This window comes from Electrophorus electricus, chromosome 5 (assembly GCF_041902795.1).
Source record: "Electrophorus electricus isolate QZ-2024a chromosome 5, ASM4190279v1, whole genome shotgun sequence".
Taxonomy (NCBI): Eukaryota; Metazoa; Chordata; class Actinopteri; order Gymnotiformes; family Gymnotidae; genus Electrophorus; species Electrophorus electricus.
In genome coordinates, this window is record NC_137501.1 from 13,927,501 (window position 1) to 13,947,500 (window position 20,000).

Genomic DNA, 20,000 nt, shown 5'->3' on the forward strand with positions numbered 1-20,000 from the left:
CGCGGGTTTATTGTAAATCAATCATGCGAGTTATTACTAGCCACCGGTTCACACGGAGCCGTTCTTAACTAACAGAGATGACGGTGGGAGAGGCCTTTCGCTTGTAGTAAGACCATCACACACGTAATTAAGTTTTTCTCCAATAACAAGGCCACGATAGCTCGACCTCGCAACGCGCCGTGTGTTTAGAGAGGGAAACACGAACGGCGGATCGGACGGACGAGAGCGCCGCGAACGACTTGCCCGAGCGAGAGCGGAAAATCGGAACATGTCGGGAGGAATGCCGACGGAGCACAAGATAAAGCCATTTGGGAAATCGATTTTCCATAAAAAGCTCCCTTTCACGTCAACAGGCTGCGCTTATAAAGAGAGGGTTTAAGACGCGTCGCTTCGGATGCAAACCCCTAGTGACGGGCAGGAAGCCCTGCTGATAGGTGCAGGAGGCAGAGAATCAAATGACATATTGAATAAGTATTATTGCATCTAGCGCTTTTATTCCCACCTGTTTCTTTTGATGGTTGTTTCCTGAATCTGACAAGAGACAAGCTTGGTTAACCGGTTTTTAGAAACTATACCTGGGTTGGAAGCGGTGTGTTTTGATTTGTTAAAGTGAAAGCTGTGTCATTAAAATACGGTTTCGTATTACTAGTAGTCATTAAAAATCAGTTATCACTGCAGTGGAACTGGAGTCTCCAAAGGTTTCTTTTTCGTAAATTTCACTCAATGAATCCGGACTACCTACGTCATTGTTTAAAAATGTAACAAGCCTGTAACTGTCACGCACATTTTTATAAAAAGTCCAATTTGTCCAAGATTGTTCCCTTTACCAAGATACGAAGAAGTAATGAGTAATTGGTAATGAGTCATGAGTATTTGGTAATGAGTAATTGGTAATGAGTCATGAGTATTTGGTAATGAGTAATTGGTCATTGGTAACTCACAATAAGCTGCAATCCACCATCTATATGTCACTGAAGGAATAAAACATAAAGGGGAAGTTCCAGTACTAGCAAACATCCGCTATGAGTTTGACTCTGGTTGACTGTTAGTGATAGAGCACAGTGTTATTAACACGCAGCACCTACAAAGCTTTTAAAAAGACAAAACCCATATAAATACCACTGGAGTAACAAAGGCAGGATGGGTTGATCCACGTGGTGTATTAGTCACACAGCACCAGCGGGGAAAGGAACAGGGAGGGACATCTGGTGATCATGGAGTCTGGACTCGAATCAGTCAGCTGTGCTTTCTGACAGAATGCAGATAGATAATAATAAATAAACAAACAAATACATAAATAAACAGGCCCATCGTACAGGGCAGACGCCCTTGTATGAGTACGGGGAATAGCAACCCGCCGGGAGCATTCACGCTAACGAAGACGCCGTCGCGTCATGGTCACTCGGGACAGGTGTGAGTTGGCTTGTCTGGATCGCGTCCTGGGACGCCGTTTGGATGATTAGGAAAAAACTAGTTGTGATAAAGAAGAATACTGCTTTCTTTGTTAGGAGTGCCCATTGTTTGTAGTCATTAGACAAACGTGACCCGACATTATCTTATCAAGACAGCCAACCAAGCAAACGCAATACCAGCGTGTGTGCAAACATCAGTGAATCACGCCGATAAATCATTACCACGTTCTGAGAACCCAGAGATGGAAACCCGTCCACATTGTACTACAGAGAACAGTGAATGATGGCTGTCTTTTCTACAGAGCTCATTCAGTAAAGGACCTGTGAACATGTAATGGGATGACAGCTTAGCACCTCATCTGAGGTTCACACACACACACGCACACACAAAATGCCCACCATTTTAGTATCCCAATAGCAAATGCTGTTAACACTTAGAGATATCATCAACTTTAAATCATAGACAAGCAATCTCACTCTATTGATGGAGTAATGAGTCATTTTTAACAACAAAAACTAGCAGACAATATTTATGAAAGCAATTATTTATTATTTCTTACATTTGTTTTTTAAAGTGTAGCTCACATGAGATGAAGTACAAATTGTCTTGTACCACTCAAACCAGTTAATGCCCTAAATCGAGGCAGCCATGTTTAAAATAGACTTAGTACTGAATCTCTGATACATCCAGGCCACTAAGTGTCAGTATAATGGGTTTCATGGGTTTCAAGAAGAATTGTTGGAAAAATTACTTATTGCTCCTTTAAATGCATCTCTGTCTGAAAGCACAATGAGGCCTAACGTCACACATCATATATCCCGCTCATCCCAAGTTTTCCACATGATCTATCTTGCTCTTCCCACATTTCCACATCATATATCCCACTCATCCCACGTTTTCCACATGATCTATCTTGCTCTTCCCACATTTCCACATCATATATCCCACTCATCCCACGTTTTCCACATGATCTATCTTGCTCTTCCCACGTTTCCACATCATATATCCCGCTCTTTCCATGTTTTCCACATCATATATCCCACTGTTTTCACATTTCCCACTTTTCCTTGTATTCCACTTTTACCACGATTACTGTGATTGTTTGTCACAACTCTAATGGCTTCCACTCTGCTTGACTACATCAAAGGCAGCAAAGTGGATGCCTATGCTATGTAGCAGGTTGAGGAATGCAGCACGCTTCATTAAGCACAGTAAAAACAGTACGGTATTATTCACAAAGAACAACAATATGCCACACTCTGTACTATATATCAAAACATTACAAGCTGCTCTATAATCTCCGTGTAGGAGCCTCTGCAAACCTCTACGGATATTAAAGCTCAGGATTGTGGTATTACAGCAGAATAATTTTAAGATGTTCAAGATCGTGTAATTAGTGGGCTAACACCCACTGCTAGCTATGCCATGCACTAATATCGTCAGGTTTCTTTGTGAAGCTTTAATGAGTCTCGTAAAACATACTCAGAATTTTCCAGGTTGTTTTTCCAGGTTGTTTGTTGTGTGTTGTCTTCGTCCCTGTGCGTTGTCTTGCACAGTGTCCGAGCACAGTGCGTTTGCAACGTCGTTAGGAGCACCCGTGCAGTTGTCTTTAACTAGGTGTGTGCGGTGCTGTCTTAATTAACGGGCGCCGGGTGCAGCAGGCCACAGTGTGATGCCCCCAACTGCCTTAAAAAAAGAAACATTTGGACAGAATTCTAAAATTCAGAGTTCATTCTGCAATTATACATTAGTCCACACAAGTACAGCCACTAAATTTTAACCCATGCGGAAGTTCTTAAGCGATAGATTCTGGAGCGCCATGGAAGGCCAATGGGCCCTTTAATCAGGGACCAATCAGAATGCTGCTTTGAAGTTATGGGCAAAACGTGTAACTGAACCTCTGCACATTGCTGTTATTGTGGCTTCACATGTGAATGGTGGGAAAGACGAAACTAGACAGCTGTGATGTAGAGAGAGTGAGACGGAGAGCGTGAAAGACGGAGAGTGCGACACAGAGAGTGCGACAGAGAGTGTGAGGGAGAGAGTGTGAGACGGAGAGCAAGACAGAGAGCGAGACAGAGAGTGAGATGGGGAGAGAGTGAGACAGGTCGAGAGAGAGAGAGAGTGAGATGGAGATAGTGAGAGATGGAGAGTGAGAGACAGAGAGTGTGATGGAGAGTGAGATGGGGAGAGAGTGAGACAGGGAGAGTGAGAGAGTGAGATGGAGAGTGAGACAGAGTGAGAGACGGCTGGAGAGAGTGAGAGACGGAGAGTGTGACAGTGTGACAGAGAGTGAGACAGAGAGTGAGACAGCTAGTGTGATGGAGAGACTGATAGACTGAGAGTGAGACGGGGAGAGAGTGAGACAGGTCGAGAGAGAGAGTGAGATGGAGATAGTGCGAGATGGAGAGTGAGAGACAAAGAGTGTGATAGAGAGTGAGACAGGGAGTGAGACAGAGTGAGACAGAGGGTGCGAGAGCAGGTGAGATGGCAAGTGAGACGGAGAGAGAGAACCTCAGCAGTCCACAAGTTTTGAGAGAGTCCATTTAACATACAATCACACACACATGAGCAGAGACAAACCAAAAAAACACACATCTACACACACACACACACACACACACACACACACACACACACACACACACATGCATTTGCCAGAATGGGAAACTATAATAAGAACATGGGGTCTCTCTGTTCCCCATGCCCCAACACACACACAAACACACACACAAGCAAGCAAACAGACAGGCACAGCACCGTGTAACAAGCTTCTCTTCTGCTTCAGAATATTGCTAATGTAAATGCAAAATTCAGTGTTTGCCATATTTCTGTATTTCTGTTTCCTTTACCAGTCAGTATAAGTGCAGCATGGACGCGTGCAGGATGTACGAGAGAGACAAGTGCAGGGTGTGTGAGAGAGAGAGAGACGTGCAGGGTGTGAGAGAGAGGGAGACATGTACAGGGTGTGAGAGAGAGAGAGACGTGCAGGGTGTGAGAGAGAGAGACAAGTGCAGGATGTGAGAGAAAGAGAGAGAGAGACATGTGCAGGATGTGAGAGAGAGAGAGATGTGCAGGGTGTGTGAGAGAGAGAGAGACATGTGCAGGGTGTGAGTGAGAGAGAGACACGTGCAGGATGTGAGAGAAAGAGAGAGAGACATGTGCAGGGTGTGAGAGAGAGAGAGACGTGCAGGGTGTGAGAGAAAGAGAGAGAGAGACATGTGCAGGATGTGAGAGAGAGAGAGACGTGCAGGGTGTGTGAGAGAGAGAGAGACATGTGCAGGGTGTGTGAGAGAGAGAGAGGGAGAGAGACATGTGCAGGGTGTGAGAGAGAGAGAGACATGCAGGGTGTGTGTGAGAGAGAGAGAGACATGTACAGGGTGTGAGAGAGACATGTGCAGGGTGTGAGTGAGAGAGAGAGAGAGAGACATGTGCAGGGTGTGAGTGAGAGAGAGACACGTGCAGATATTTTTGGATATTTCCACAATTTTGCTGCTTGACTCTTTCTCCTCCTCCTCTTCCTCCTCCTCCTCTTTCTCATCTTCATCTTCCTCCTTCTCCTTCTCTTCCTTTTCCTCCTCTTCCTCTCTGTTGAATTTTCAGTAGGAAGCTGCTGTTAAACTGTTATCAGCTACCTGGCTAGTTTACAAAGATGACCTTCACACACACACACACACACACACACACACACACACACACACACACACACACACACACACACACACTCACACACTCACACACACACACACACACATAACATCAAAGGGAGCAGAGCAGCAGATAAGCGTTTTACTGCAGTGGAATATAGGAGTCTAAGAGCCTGGGGTCAGAGAGTCAGCAGACACACACACACACACACACACACACACACACACACACACACACACACACACACACACACACTACACATAAAGTGAAATATTCTTCCATGCCAAGAACTGCAGCAGTCAGTGGTCCAAGCTGGATGATGGAGGACGACCTGTTAGCAGCGTGGTGCTTTTGAGCCTGCTGCCCTTCTACCCACCCCAAACCCCCCCCAAACCTCCTTCCTCTCCTGCCCCCCCCCCCCCCCCCTCCCCCCGGTCTGCTCCTTTACTCGCCTTCTCAAGCTCTGATTTGGCTGCGAGGACGAAAGTCAGCGAATGTACGCCTCACTCCAACTCTCAGTCCTTACCGAGAGATGATTCGGTTCAGTGAAAACTCAAGTTCAATTTAATTCTAATTTGACTCATTTATGCAATTAATCAGTGTTCTATTTTAAATGGACTAAATTGTTTCAGTAATGTTCAGTTACCTATAAAGCAAGTAAAGTTGCCTTGTGAATGAAATGTGCAAAACACCTTCTCTGGCCATTTGATTCTATTATATATAATTACAATTCACTTTGATTAAAGTCATTTCAATTGATTTAGTTAATTTTCCACAACTGTTTTGTCGTTTTCATGAGTGCCTGGTGAAATCGGCCCAGGCCGGTGGGCGGGTCCTGTGTGGGCGTGGTCGTAGGCGCTCATCTCAGGCGTAGCACAGAGTCTTATTAACCCGGAGGACCCAAACTCGTTACTGGCTGAGCAGGTCACTTTGGTGAGCTCGCCGATAAAGAGCGCTCCTAACTTCATCGCTCTTCAGAGATGTTGTTTCCTCTGTTTGCCTGGTTCTGTAATCTGGGACGTCATTGCTTTTAAATGCTAGTGGAGAGGTGATTTTCCTAGTGTGAAGGTAATCATGTGTTTCCCTGGAGGGACTCTACGCTGCAGACAAACCTCTGTGCAGGGACTGGCTGGATGTTTTTTGGCCGTTTTTGGCAGTGATAGAACAGATGACAGGTTCCTTGAAAAGAGAGAGAGAGAGAGTGTGTGTGTGTGTGTATGTGTGTGTGCATGTATGTGTGTGTGTGTGCATGTATGGCTGTCTCTGGGTATGTGTGTGTGTGTGTGTTCGTGTGTGTGTGTGTGTGTTTGTGTCTGTGTCTGTGTCTGGGTATGTGTGTGTGTGTGTGTGTGTGTGTGTGTGTGTGTGTGTTTGTGTCTGGTTGTGTGTGTGTGTGTGTGTGTGTGTACATGCATGTATGCGTGTGTGTGACCTAGAGATATCAGGTGCTTCAGGCCAAAGTCCATTTAGCCCATTTAGAAGCCGTGGTGGTGCTGCATGCTAATGAGTAAGAGGATTTGTAGGGTAATTAACAGGATGTTACATCAGCTGAAGGGCTGACGAGACACAGAGAAAGTGTGTATGTGTTCTTTTCTAATTAAAATGGATGTGCCGCTATTAAATGCAGATGGGGTTAATTAATCAATTCCTTAAACCACGCTAATTATTATTACGTGGATTTGAGTGTTGGTCTGGATGCTTTTGTTAATACAGATATGCTGCTTTCACTTAGTGTCACAACGTAACTAATTAAGAGTTGGTTCATTAACTGCCAGAATGCCGCAAAGGTCAGCAGAATTCAGTCTTGTTTTATGAGATATTGTGACCCACAACTTCATTTTTGACATGAATCTAGCTGAAGCTGCTACAGTTCAAATTAGAATGGAGAAAAACTTTATTATTAATTGTATCAAGAGAGGAGATAGGATGAGAAAGGGAGTGCATAGCCTGGGTAAATTAATATGGACGATCCTTAATTAAATATTTGTTACCGCAGACTAAGTTAAAAAAGAAATTATTCCTGTTCTCTCAAATGGCTTCTCGGAACCTTGGTGATGGTTAAACAATAAAAAACGATTCAACTTTGCACAATGACATGAGGTTATGTGGTATAGCTATCCCACAAGAAGACGACAAGAAGCAGAAGCTAACGTGTTGGGAAAGTCGGATGAAGGAGAAACGTCTGGCAACCTGACTGGGTGCACGTGCTTCACCTTAACGGTGACGCGAACCTTACATGTCGCTGTGACGGGTTAAGGACGAGGCACGTCAGTCAGTCGCCACATCTGATTGGCCAACCGCAGCGTGGCCCGAACATGTGAGCAGTGAGGTAGCAGTTCAGGGTGACCGCGTGTTATTTGCGCGCGGATGAGTAGAGATGCCGCAAAACAGCGCGAACTACATCACTCTCCACAGAAGGCTGCAAAGCTGCGCGCAATTTACGTCACTGATGGCTCCAGTGTTACTCAGGGCACATGGGCATCTAGTGAAATGAACCAATCAGGGGATGTTATCTTCATAATGATCGGTTTGGTCCCCTTCTCCAGTTTTTAAATAAAAACTAAATGCAAATGCAGTGTAAATGTAGTAATGGAGGAGAGTGTGTGTGGAAGGGCCAAAGGGGAATGCCCTTCAGTTAAAGGGGATATTTAACCTGATTATGTTTGCTTACTTTCAGATTCAGCAAACTGGGGGAACACAACAAAATCATCATCAACAACAACAACATCATCATCGTCATGGTCATCAGCAACAACCACATCACTATCATCATCATCATCATCATCATTATCATCATCACCATCATCAACAACAACAATGTAAACAAAAACATCATCATCATCATCATCATCATCATCATCATCATCATCGCTGTCCAAGCCTTTACAAACTGTGTTGTCCATATATGGTATAAACTGTACAAATCCACTTTCCTTTACCTCTAATCAGATTTAAATACTTGTTCAAACAGCACTTGCTGATTGCTCATACGAGGCACCATTAACTCAGTCATCCTCTGGCATTTACCCTGCCTGCATGTACGGAGGGGGACATCTTCTCAGTCATATCAGCTATGAAGAAGGTGTTACGTCAAATTATGACCCAAAGAGGTAAATACGCATCCTAACCATTGCATCTTGTCTAACTAACTTCACCCATCAGATGAGCAGTTTAATTTTTCAAGGGACTGACTTGAATTAGTGACCCGTAGTAGGTACTGTCAAAGAAACTCTAATGGCTGTGACTGGTTTGTGGAGTATTGCTTATGAATGAATTGTCACACGCAGTCCTCAAATAAGTTCACTCGTTCACTTGCTCACTATGCCCTAGGTAAAAACTGATGTAGTTCACTAGATAGGCCAAAATGAGATCTCCAGACACTACATTCCAAGATGTTTTATGTCTTACAGCTGTAAGGTTGCCTGGATACAATGATCTTGACAACAGTTGTAACGATGCCTGGATACAGTGACCTTGACAACAACTGTAAGGATGCCTGGATATAGTGACCTTGACAACAGCTATAAGGATGCCCGGATACAGTGTCCTTAACAACAGCTGTAAGGATGCCTGAATACAGTGACCTTGACAACAACTGTAAGGATGCCTGGATATAGTAACCTTGACAACTAATCAGAGTTAGGATTCTAGATTCTAGATTCTAGAGGACTCTAGTCCAACACTAATTGGAGCGAGGATTCTAGATTCTAGAGAATTCTAGTTTGACTAGCGAGGATTCTAGATACCGCATTTTGATCTCACTGGAGGTCTGCATTAATGGCACTCTTGAGTACATCAGATAAGCGAGTGCTGCTGTAATCTAGGCTGGATGGAAGATGCATGGGTTTCTCACTGTCAGCAAAACAGAGAGAATGTCACAGACCTTATAAATATAACATATGAAAATATGCAGTTTTACATGCCTCACAAATATAGTTCTTCAAACAGAGATCCCTGCTGAGACAAGCATAGCAAGTTTATTTATACTGCACATTTCACACACCTGACATTTTGAAGCGTTTTGCAAAATGAAGAAAAGCACGAAACAGCCTCATCAGTTTCAAAGGTATTGCTCATATCTCAGGGTCAGAGACACATAGTCACGATTCACTGAGGTTTCGAGAAGCACCCGTGCATCTCTGTGTCCTGCACATTAACGTCATTTGATCTGAAACAACCATGCCACAGACGGTGAACTGTCTTCTCAATAATCTCGACAGGAAGGCAATCACCAGTGGGCAGCACAGTGGCCTGGTGGTTAGCGGTCCTGCTTCACGGCTAGTGTGACCCCAGGTCGATTCCCAACCTGGAACGCTGCCTGCATAGAGCCTGGAGGTCCTGCCTGTACCTGTGTGGGCTTCCACCCTCGCTCGGAAGATGTATCGGGTTGAATAAATGGATGGGGTGTCGGCGCTTGGCTCAGAGCTACCAGGCACTGAGGAGTGAGTGTTCCTGGACACAGCTTACAGTTGGGTGCCAGAGCCTCTAGGACATGACAATTTGACCTGCTGTGTACCGATGGCATCTCACTGATCAGATGCTGAATCATACTCTTTTTGTACCTTCCCCTCACCTTCATTTCCTGCTTCATGGCCTGCCCAAGCAACACAAGTGTGACGTGGAATCCATCGTGTGCACGAATAAAAATAACCATAATAACAAATAATAATTACCATTCTAATTATTACAAATTTCACCACCATCATCATCGTCTTTATTTATTCAGCATTATTCAGTTGAGCATTGGAATCTCAAATTGGTTTAGACACGAAAGATTAAAGATTAAATACTGAATAATAAATTATATTCTAAATCCCGGCCAGCGTGTGGGAGGCCAATGTGGGAACACAATACATGAAATGAATTTGAATGAGAAAATGGAGATCAAAACTCCATTTGTGAGGAACTTTTTGGGGAGTTATTAATACAACATTCAAAACCATTAACAATTAAGTGTAAAATGCTGCATAACCCCTCTGGTATGCCCTGCCTCCCAGCACTGAGGGACTGTATTCTACCATAACCCCTCTGGAATGCCCCACCCCCAGCACTGAGGGACTATAGTCTGGGATGTACCATCTACCATAACTCCTCTGGAATACCCCGCCCCTGGAACTCATGGAATGTAGCCTGTTATGTACCATCTACCATAACCCCTCTGGAATGCCCCGCCCCCGGCTTTCATGGAATGTAGTCTGGGATGTACCATCTACCATAACCCCTCTGTAATGCCCCGCCCCAGCACTCATTCTGGAATGTACCATCTATGATAACCTTGAGGGAGACTATTAATGCCTGAATGGTCCTTTGCACCAGACTGTGGATATGCTTCAACTCTAGAGTGCTGGGGCCTCCCCCACAATGTGATTCAGGGCCAGTGTGTGTGTGTGTGTGTGTGTGTGTGTGTGTGTGTGTGTTTGTGTGTGTGTGTGTGTGTGTGTGTGATGAGTGGATTACAGTGGAAGTGAAGGGAGGTTTGTGACTGACCAATGGGAATGTCATTACACAGAGGTGTGTGAGCAAGTGTGAGAAGAGTTTGTGGAAGCGTAAGAATGACGAGTGCGAGTGTGTGTGGTGTGTGAAGAAGATTCGGAAGATATGTCCTATTTGCATGTGTGTGTGTTTGTGTGTGTGCGAGAGAGAGAGAGAGAGAGAGAGAGAGAGAGAGAGAGGGAGAGGGAGGTCCTTTTTGTGCAAGATCACTTTTACAAAAGAACAAAGTATTTTCAGCCCAGCTCAGTGAAAGGCCCTCTGATGACATAAATAACAAGCATTCTTATTATTCTTATTTATAACGTATTGCAAACACAACATAAATCTATTTGCGGAACACAATTATCATATTATTTGTATCACATTATTTTCTTAAATAGGTCCATTTGACGGAAGGATGCAGGCATTACGGTGGTTACCATGGAGAGAACAGTCAGCTTCTGAAAGCTTTGGACACACAACTGAATACAATTCTCCTGTATACTGTATACAAATCACCTGTATCCCTCTAATCAGCCGACTGGTGGTTTATTTTGACAAAATCCAATATGCCGTATGTTCACACAGCTTAGCCTTTCCTGTCGGTTGATTCCGAATGGGCAGGTTTTTTGGTGTGGTGGAGTGTGATAGTAATCATCTCCTACTGTCTTATTCTTGGACTTTGTCTGTTTTTTTTGCCTGTGTGGGAAATACAAGGCTGATATAATTTACAGCTGAAGCAAGAGCCTGTCTGATCATCAAAAACGTCTGCTGTTTTTACATGGGAGAGAGGAGAGTGGAAAGTGTTTTGGAGATCAATGATTAATTTGTGCTTTGATGTTCTGCACGACCTGAGCTCTCTCTCTCTCCCCCTCTCCCCCTCTCCCTCTCTCTCTTCCTTGCTCTTTCGCTCCCTCCCTCTCCCCCTCTCTCTTTCTCTCTCTCCCTCTCTCTTTCTCTCTCTCTCTCTCCCCCTCGCTCTTTCTTCCTCTCTCTCTCTCTTCCTCTCTCTCTCTCTCTCTCTCTCTCTCTCTCTCTCTTCCTCTCTCTCTCTCCCCCTCTCTCTCTCCCTCTCCCCCTCTCCCTCTCTCTCTTCCTCGCTCTTTCGCTCCCTCCCTCTCCCCCTCTCTCTTTCTCTCTCTCCCTCTCTCTTTCTCTCTCTCTCTCTCTCCCCCTCGCTCTTTCTTCCTCTCTCTCTCTCTTCCTCTCTCTCTCTCTCTCTCTCCCCCTCGCTTTCTTCCTCTCTCCCTCTCTCTCTCTCCCTCTCTCCCCCTCGCTCTTTCTTCCTCTCTCTCTCTCTCTCTCTTCCTCTCTCTCTCTCTCTCTCTCTCCCCCCTCTCTCTCTTTCTCTTTCCCTCCTCTCCCTCTCCCCTTCTTTCCTTCTCCCCCTCTCCCCCCCCCCATCAAATAAACGATGCACATCTGCTTCTATAAACACACATGAAAGTGTGGCAGCCATCTTCAGACCCCACCCATGGAACTCGCTCTGTTTACCCGACAGACAGCAGTGAGCAGCAGCACCTTCCTGTCGTTGTATTTCTACTCATCTGTCAAAGGTTGAAAGGCTTTCCCTTCACCTTTCAGCCTGCTCCAACCTCTTCATCTGTTTCTCCTTCCCTGAGATAGGTGTGTGTGTGAGAGAGAGAGAGAGAGAGAGAGAGAGAGAGAGAGGCAGGCAGAGAGTGGTTCGTGGCTGAGAAGGTGTGTCTGTCCAGTAGTGTGTTAGACACATTGCAGACCTTTTTTTTTTTTTTTTTAACAGGAGACAATTTATTCTTTCCCATTAAACAAGAGAGAGATTCACTGTACAGGATACATATCCTACATGCAATATATATAAACACATTAGAGTATCCAGACTGTATATGGATAGTGGGGTAGTGCTTAAGGCACTTGATTTGTGATCAGATGGTTGCCAGTTCAAACCCCACCACTGCCAAATTAACACTCAATGGCTCAACGTGCATTCAGTCATGATTGTAACAACACAAGCCTTGCAGGTGTGTCTGACCTCAGTACCCATGGTGTAAGTTGTCTCCCATAAACTTGTGTGCAGTCAGTGTATCTGTTAGAGGGCTGTGGACTGACAGGCTGACATGCCTGATAGGTGGAGCCCCTCCAGTACCAGCTCTGCTCTTAAAGGACTCATCTGGGCTCTAGGAGACACGGCCACAAATCTTAGCGTGCTGTTTTTGTTTTGTCTCGGCCCGTGCCGTTTCCCGCCTGCGCAGAGCTTTAAGAATCGTCTCCGCCACCGCAACGCTCGCGTGGTCGTGGGAATCAGGAGACGTGAAGTCCATGTCGTGTTGTCTCTGTCATTCCAGGGATTTTCCTGCTTTGACAGCCAGTCTGCTAAGTTTCTCCTACGGTACAGGAACCTGCCTGATTTGCATTCTATTTCTGCATTTACAGCATTTGACAGATGCTCTTATCCAGAGCGACGTACATATGTCTCCGTGTGATAGTGTGTGTGGTGCTGGGAATCACACACACTATCACAATGACAATGTAATTTCTTTCAGATGTAGTATTTTGTGCAATACATAACACTGTGTTCATTAATGAACTACACATCCCGATACATAACACTGTGTTCATTAATGAACTACACATCCCGATACATAACACTGTGTTCATTAATGAACTACACATCCCGATACATAACACTGTGTTCATTAATGAACTACACATCCCAATACATAACACTGTGTTCATTAATGAACTACACATCCCAATAAATAATGTTGTGTTCATTAATGAACTACACATCCCAATACATAACACTGTGTTCATTAATGAACTACACATCCCAATACATAATGCTGTGTTCATTAATGAACTACACATCCCAATACATAATGCTGTGTTCATTAATGAACTACACATCCCAATACATAATGCTATGTTCATTAATGAACTACACATCCCAGTATATAACGCTGTGTTCATTAATGAACTACACATCCCAATAAATAATGTTGTGTTCATTAATGAACTACACATCCCAATAAATAATGTTGTGTTCATTAATGAATTACACATCCCAATACATAACGCTGTGTTCAATAATGAACTACACATCTCAATAAACGTGTTCATTAATGAACTACACATCCCAATACATAACGCTGTGTTCATTAATGAACTACACATCCTAATAAACGTTGTGTTCATTAATGAACTACACATTGCAATACATAACGCTGTGTTCATTAATGAACTACACATCCCAATACAGAACGCTTTGTTCATTAATGAACTACACATCCCAATACAGAATGTTGTGTTCATTAATGAACTACATATCCAAGTACATAACTTTTTGTTCATTAATGAACTACACATCCCAATACAGTATGCTTTGTTCATTAATGAACTACAGATCCCAATACAGAATGTTGTGTTCATTAATGAACTACACATCCTAGTACATAATGTTGTGTTCATTAATGAACTACACATCCCAATACATAATACTGTGTTCATTAATGAACTACACATCTCAATACAGAACGCTTTGTTCATTAATGAACTACAGATCCCAATAGAATGTTGTGTTCTTTAATGAACTACACATGCCAATACATAACACTGTGTTCATTAATGAACTACACATCCCAATACATAACGCTGTGTTCATTAATGAACTACACATCTCAATACATAACGATGTGTTCATTAATGAACTACACATCCCAATACATAATGCTGTGTTCATTAATGAACTATACGTCCTAATACATAATGTTGTGTTCTTTAATGAATTACACATCCCAATACATAATGCTGTGTTCAATAATGAACTATACATCCCAATACATAATGCTGTGTTCATTAATGTACTACATATCCCAATAAATAATGTTGTGTTCATTAATGAACTACACATCCCAATACATGACGCTGTGTTCATTAATGAACTACACATCCTAATAAACGTTGTGTTCATTAATGAACTACACATTGCAATACATAACGCTGTGTTCATTAATGAACTACACATCCCAATACATAATGCTGTGTTCATTAATGAAGTACACATCCCAATACAGAACGTTTTGTTCATTAATGAACTACACATCCCAATACAGAATGTTGTGTTCATTAATGAACTACACATCCAAGTACATAACCTTTTGTTCATTAATGAACTACACATCCCAATACAGTACGCTTTGTTCATTAATGAACTACACATCCCAATACAGAATGTTGTGTTCATTAATGAACTACACATCCAAGTACATAACCTTTTGTTCATTAATGAACTACACATCCCAATACAGTACGCTTTGTTCATTAATGAACTACAGATCCCAATACAGAATGTTGTGTTCATTAATGAACTACACATCCTAGTACATAATGTTGTGTTCATTAATGAACTACACATCCCAATACATAATACTGTGTTCATTAATGAACTACACAACTCAATACAGAACGCTTTGTTCATTAATGAACTACAGATCCCAATACAGAATGTTGTGTTCTTTAATGAACTACACATGCCAATACATAATGCTGTGTTCATTAATGAACTATACATCCTAATACATAATGTTGTGTTCATTAATGAACTACACATCCCAGTACATAACGCTGTGTTCATTAATGAACTACACATCCCAATACATAAAGTTGTGTTTATTAATGAACTACACATCCCAATACATAACGATGTGTTCATTAATGAACTACACATGCCAATACATAACGCTGTGTTCATTAATGAACTACACATCCCAATACATAATGCTGTGTTCATTAATGAACTACACATCCCAATACATAACGATGTTAATGAACTACACATCCCAATACATAATGCTGTGTTCATTAATGAACTACACATGCCAATACATAACGCTGTGTTCATTAATAAACTATACATCCTAATACATAATGTTGTGTTCATTAACAAACTACACAGCCCAGGTCCCCATGCGCCATGCTACATGCAGAAAAAAGACGATCTGTTTCAAAAGTTTATTTTACAGCAATCAAAGTCAAATTATCGGTACAAAGGACGTCCTGACACCATCGGGACGAGGGACATGGCTCGTGAATTGAGGTCTGTTCGATTTTATCAGGGTGTCTGGTTGCCCCGCCCACAGGTTAATGGCTGCGCTCTGCTGAACGATGTCACACTCGGGCGATAATTATCAGAGCTGTGGTAAAGAGGAGAGCAGTCTGTGGGCTGCCTGCCTTTCATGTGTGTGTGTGTGTGTGTGTGTGTGTCCCAGATGGCCCATGTTTATGACCTCGACGGCTCCCTAAGCTCAGGAGAAGCAGCACATCACAATGGCAAAGAGGAGATAACTGACCACATTAAAGACACACATCAGCTACACGACTCACCTCTCTCTCTCTCTCTCTCTCTCTCTCTCTCTGTCTCCTCTCTCTCTCTCTCTCTCTCCCCTCTCTCTCCCTCTCTCTCTCTCTCCCTCTCTCTCTCCTCACCCACTATCTCCTGGGATCCTTCTTTCTCTCTCCTTCTAACTCCCCCCCTCTATTCCTCTCTCTCTCCATTCCCCTCTCTCTCTCTCTCTCTCTCTCTCTCTCTCTCTCTCTCTGTCTCCTCTCTCTCTCTCCCCTCTCTCTCCCTCTCCCTCTCTCTCCTCTCTCTCTCTCTCCCCTCTCTCTCCCTCTCCCTCTCTCTCTCTCTCTTTGTCTCTCTCTCTCTCCCCTCTCTCTCTTCCTCTCTCTCTCTGTCTCTCTCTCTCTCTGTCTCTCTCTCTCTCTCTCTCTCTCTCGTTGTCTCTCTCTCCCCTCTCTCTCTCTCCCTCTCCCCCCTCTCTCTCTCTCTGTCTCTCCTCTCTCTCTCTCTCTCTCTCTCTCTGTCTCTCTGTCTCTCTGTCTCTCTCTCTCTCTTCTCACCCACTATCTCCCGGGCTCCTTCTTTCTCTCTCCTTCTAACTCCCCCCCTCTATTCCTCTCTCTCTCCATTCCTCTCTCTCTCTCCATTCCTATCTCTCCTTACTCCTTTATTTCATTATGTCTCTTTCATTATTCGGAGCCACACAGCATCCACGACGTAAACACACTCACAGCTGTTTCCAGATGCTCCTTCCATTTTGATAACGGACAATGGGACGGAGCCCTCCCAGACCACAAGCAGCGAGATGCCAGGAGCCGGTAAATGGTATCCGGTAACTGGTAGCGTCCGCGGGAGTCGCTCAGCAATAGGAAAAGGAGCAATTATGCCTGTGTCACAAACCAGGCAGTGTGCTTGCAATCTAATCTCACTGTGAAGCCATACCCAACTCCATCCTGTTCCAATCTGTGTCCTATCCTGCAAAAACGGGTGAACTCACACTCGCACGCTCACCATGTCCGATTCGAAAGTGCGGGAAAGTGTCTCTGCGGGCCTGGTTAGTCCTGACTTTAAATAAGTCCATTGGAAAAAAAAATGATAAGGGCAGGTGCAGTCAGACTAACACATCACGCACTTATCTGGTTCCTTGCTCGCGATTTAAATTAAATTCTGGGGTTCTACTGCAATGACAGTGTTTCCTTGAGGGCTGGTCCTGCATATAAGGAGATCAGACCTAGATCAGACCGTCCACTCCATACCAACTAGCCAGAGGCCAGCCTCTCGTCTGACTCCTTTCCTTTTACTTGCTCTCTCTCTCTCGATCTCTTTCTCCTTCTCTCTGTCTCACAGTCCGTCCATGTAATTTCCCATTCCGCCCACTCTCATTTGCATAGTAATGATGTGAGCACACGTACGCATGCCTGTGTATTTAAATGGGATTAATAGGCGCGTGTTTATTCATGAGGTCGTAAGCGGCAGAGAGGCTCTGGACTGGCCCGGCACTGTCTAAATGGCGATCTCACATGCCCTTCACATCAGCCGTCCCTGTCGGCTTTGGGGAAGATTAATTATTTAATAATAATTTAACCTGCGTGCTCAAAGTGGCGAAAACGCTTCTCCCAATGAAAATGTCGGCGCCTGTTGTACAAGTTGCACATAACCTCCAAAACAATTCACTTTGGTACAGACAGACGCACAGGCCAGCGCTCCGGAGAGACTGCAGCGCCCCCTGTATTTTTAGGGACAACATCGCACAGGAAGACGAGGGGCGCTATTTCTGCATTTCTCCTCCGTTTTTCATCCCTTGTTCTTTCTTGTTCTCTCCACCTTGCCGCTCCATTCTTCCCTTCCTTGCTGTAGGAACGGCCAGGTGTGGCGCCCACCCATTCCCCTGCCCCGGTACCTCTTCTGGAGATGGAGTGGGAGGTGGAGACTCCGCCTTCCCAGGAACACTGCGTCGCAGGAGGACCGATCTGGGGAGGACGAGCCAAAATAGTGTCTGCAAACGGTGTCTGCAAAATGACAAAACGTAGCTTCTCAATCTCCAAATGTTCATTATCATGGACATAACCCCCCCCCCCCCGACCACCATAGTTTTACATTTTCCCTGCCTCAACACGCCTGATTAAACTCTTGAATGGCTTGTTAATACACTCTTGAGCTGGTTCAGGTGTGCAGGGAATCGGGAGAGCCAAGTTCTGTCTCCAATGGCAGGGTAAGCTAATGTAAGTTTATACAGTATAAGTTTATACAGAGCTTGTAAGTTCGGTGTCCAAACAAGCTCATTTTCTCAAACCCTGTGGTCAGACTGCACAAATTCAGGCTTATTTTTACACCATTTTGTCATAACTGATGGATTTTCGGCACTGGCCCTGACACTGAACGTCTGGATCGAGGAACAGACCTTGTAGTGTGACAGACTCATGTCATCCGGGACGTCTCATGACACTTGGACAAAAAATCTAGCATGTCAGAGTTTATTTGGTATTTTTCCGCCTAGTTTGATGACACCTACAATATTTTCCTTGACTTTGACCAACAGGATGACAGAGTGCTGTCTGGCACATGTATGTAACCACAGCAATGAGAAAGCGGAATACTGCTATTACTGGTCATTTCACTGTGGTCTTGACCCTACTCCCTGATGACCTTTGGCCCAACGCTGTGAACAATAAATAGCCGAGGTCAAATCTAGTGTTGCCAGTCTCCCGACGAAGACACGGGAGGAATTACGGCACTACGAGCACCTAATCTGAAACAGTCACCGAGGTGGACGACGAAAATCTCATGTTGTCTGATCCCAGCATTAGGAATGGATTAAACTTGCTCTACTGGACTCCACGGTCAAATTCCAACATGGGAAACTATCAAAACTGTTCTATTGATCTCCGTGCAGTGCCGGATTAACCTGCTTCTCCCTGCCCATCCTGCGCCAGCTCCTCTCTGGGGAAATTAGCCGGGGCGGAGATCAACACTCACCAGAGGACGAGACTCCGGGGCACCCCGGAGGACGACAACCAGGCACTGGAATTTGTGGGATGCAGAACGCCGTGGCAACATGAATCGAGTCGGGTTTAAGTTCATTAAGGGAGGAAGCTTTTGTGGGACCATTTGGGAACATGATTAAGTCGACCCTTTTTACGCCCAAGGAGATCAAAGACGTGTGAGGAGTGTGTGTGTGTGTGTGTGTGTGTGTGTGTGTGTGTGTGTGTGTGTGTGCGTATGGGTAAGAAAGCCATTCTGTAGCCCTCTGAACATGTTAACGTACAAAGAGAGGGATATGTTAGCCACATCTGTGCAGATTTGTGCACATCTGTGTTTCCCCTGTCAATCATTCACATATGTGTAATTCAGGGGGTGTGGTCTTCGCGCTTTTAGCCCGGACCGCAAAGCACCTGTTCTCCCAGGCTGCGCACAGTCTGACACCCACGAAAAAGACTACTTGCGTGTCCCCAAAGGGATGGCAAGAGTTGTGTTTCCTGGTTAAAATATCACCCTTGTTGCCATGGGCCACGGGGCCAGAAGGAGCTCGCAAATGAGACTTGACTATTTTGCGTTCCTGCCTCTTCGCAGGGTTAAGGCCACATAACACAGATCCAGGTGCCCACTCCCCTGAACGATATCCAATCTTAAAAGGTGTCATTTCCTCAGAAGGTGCCAGCCAAGTGAATAGGGAGTCAGGCCCAGTGAGAGCAAGAGCGATCTTATTTACATGATGCTAACTGGCCCTGACAACCTTTGGTTCCTTATTACTAACATTAGAGCTGACAATCTGATGGCAGACCTGTTGCTGGAAGTGGGAGAAGTGGTGAGAGTGAAAACTGCTCTGGGATCAGCAGCGCAGAAGTAGCATTGCGTCTGACACAGCATGGTTTATGGGCTCGCCAGCAGTAAACTGGCCACGTTACCCTGCAGTTCGCAGATCGCTGTGGTCCCTCCGGACCACCATGGCCATGTCTTAAACAGGCTCCTCTGTAAACGTTATTGATTTGATACCCTGCCTCTTCCGACCCCACCCCATTTACTCAGCCCTTCTCTTGTTTTGGGGAGGAACTGTTTGGTATTAGATCAGGTGTGCGGGTAGCAGAGGTGAGGCAGTGTTTGTGTGACGGACGTGAGGCGGTGTGTGTGTGATGAAGGTGAGACGTTG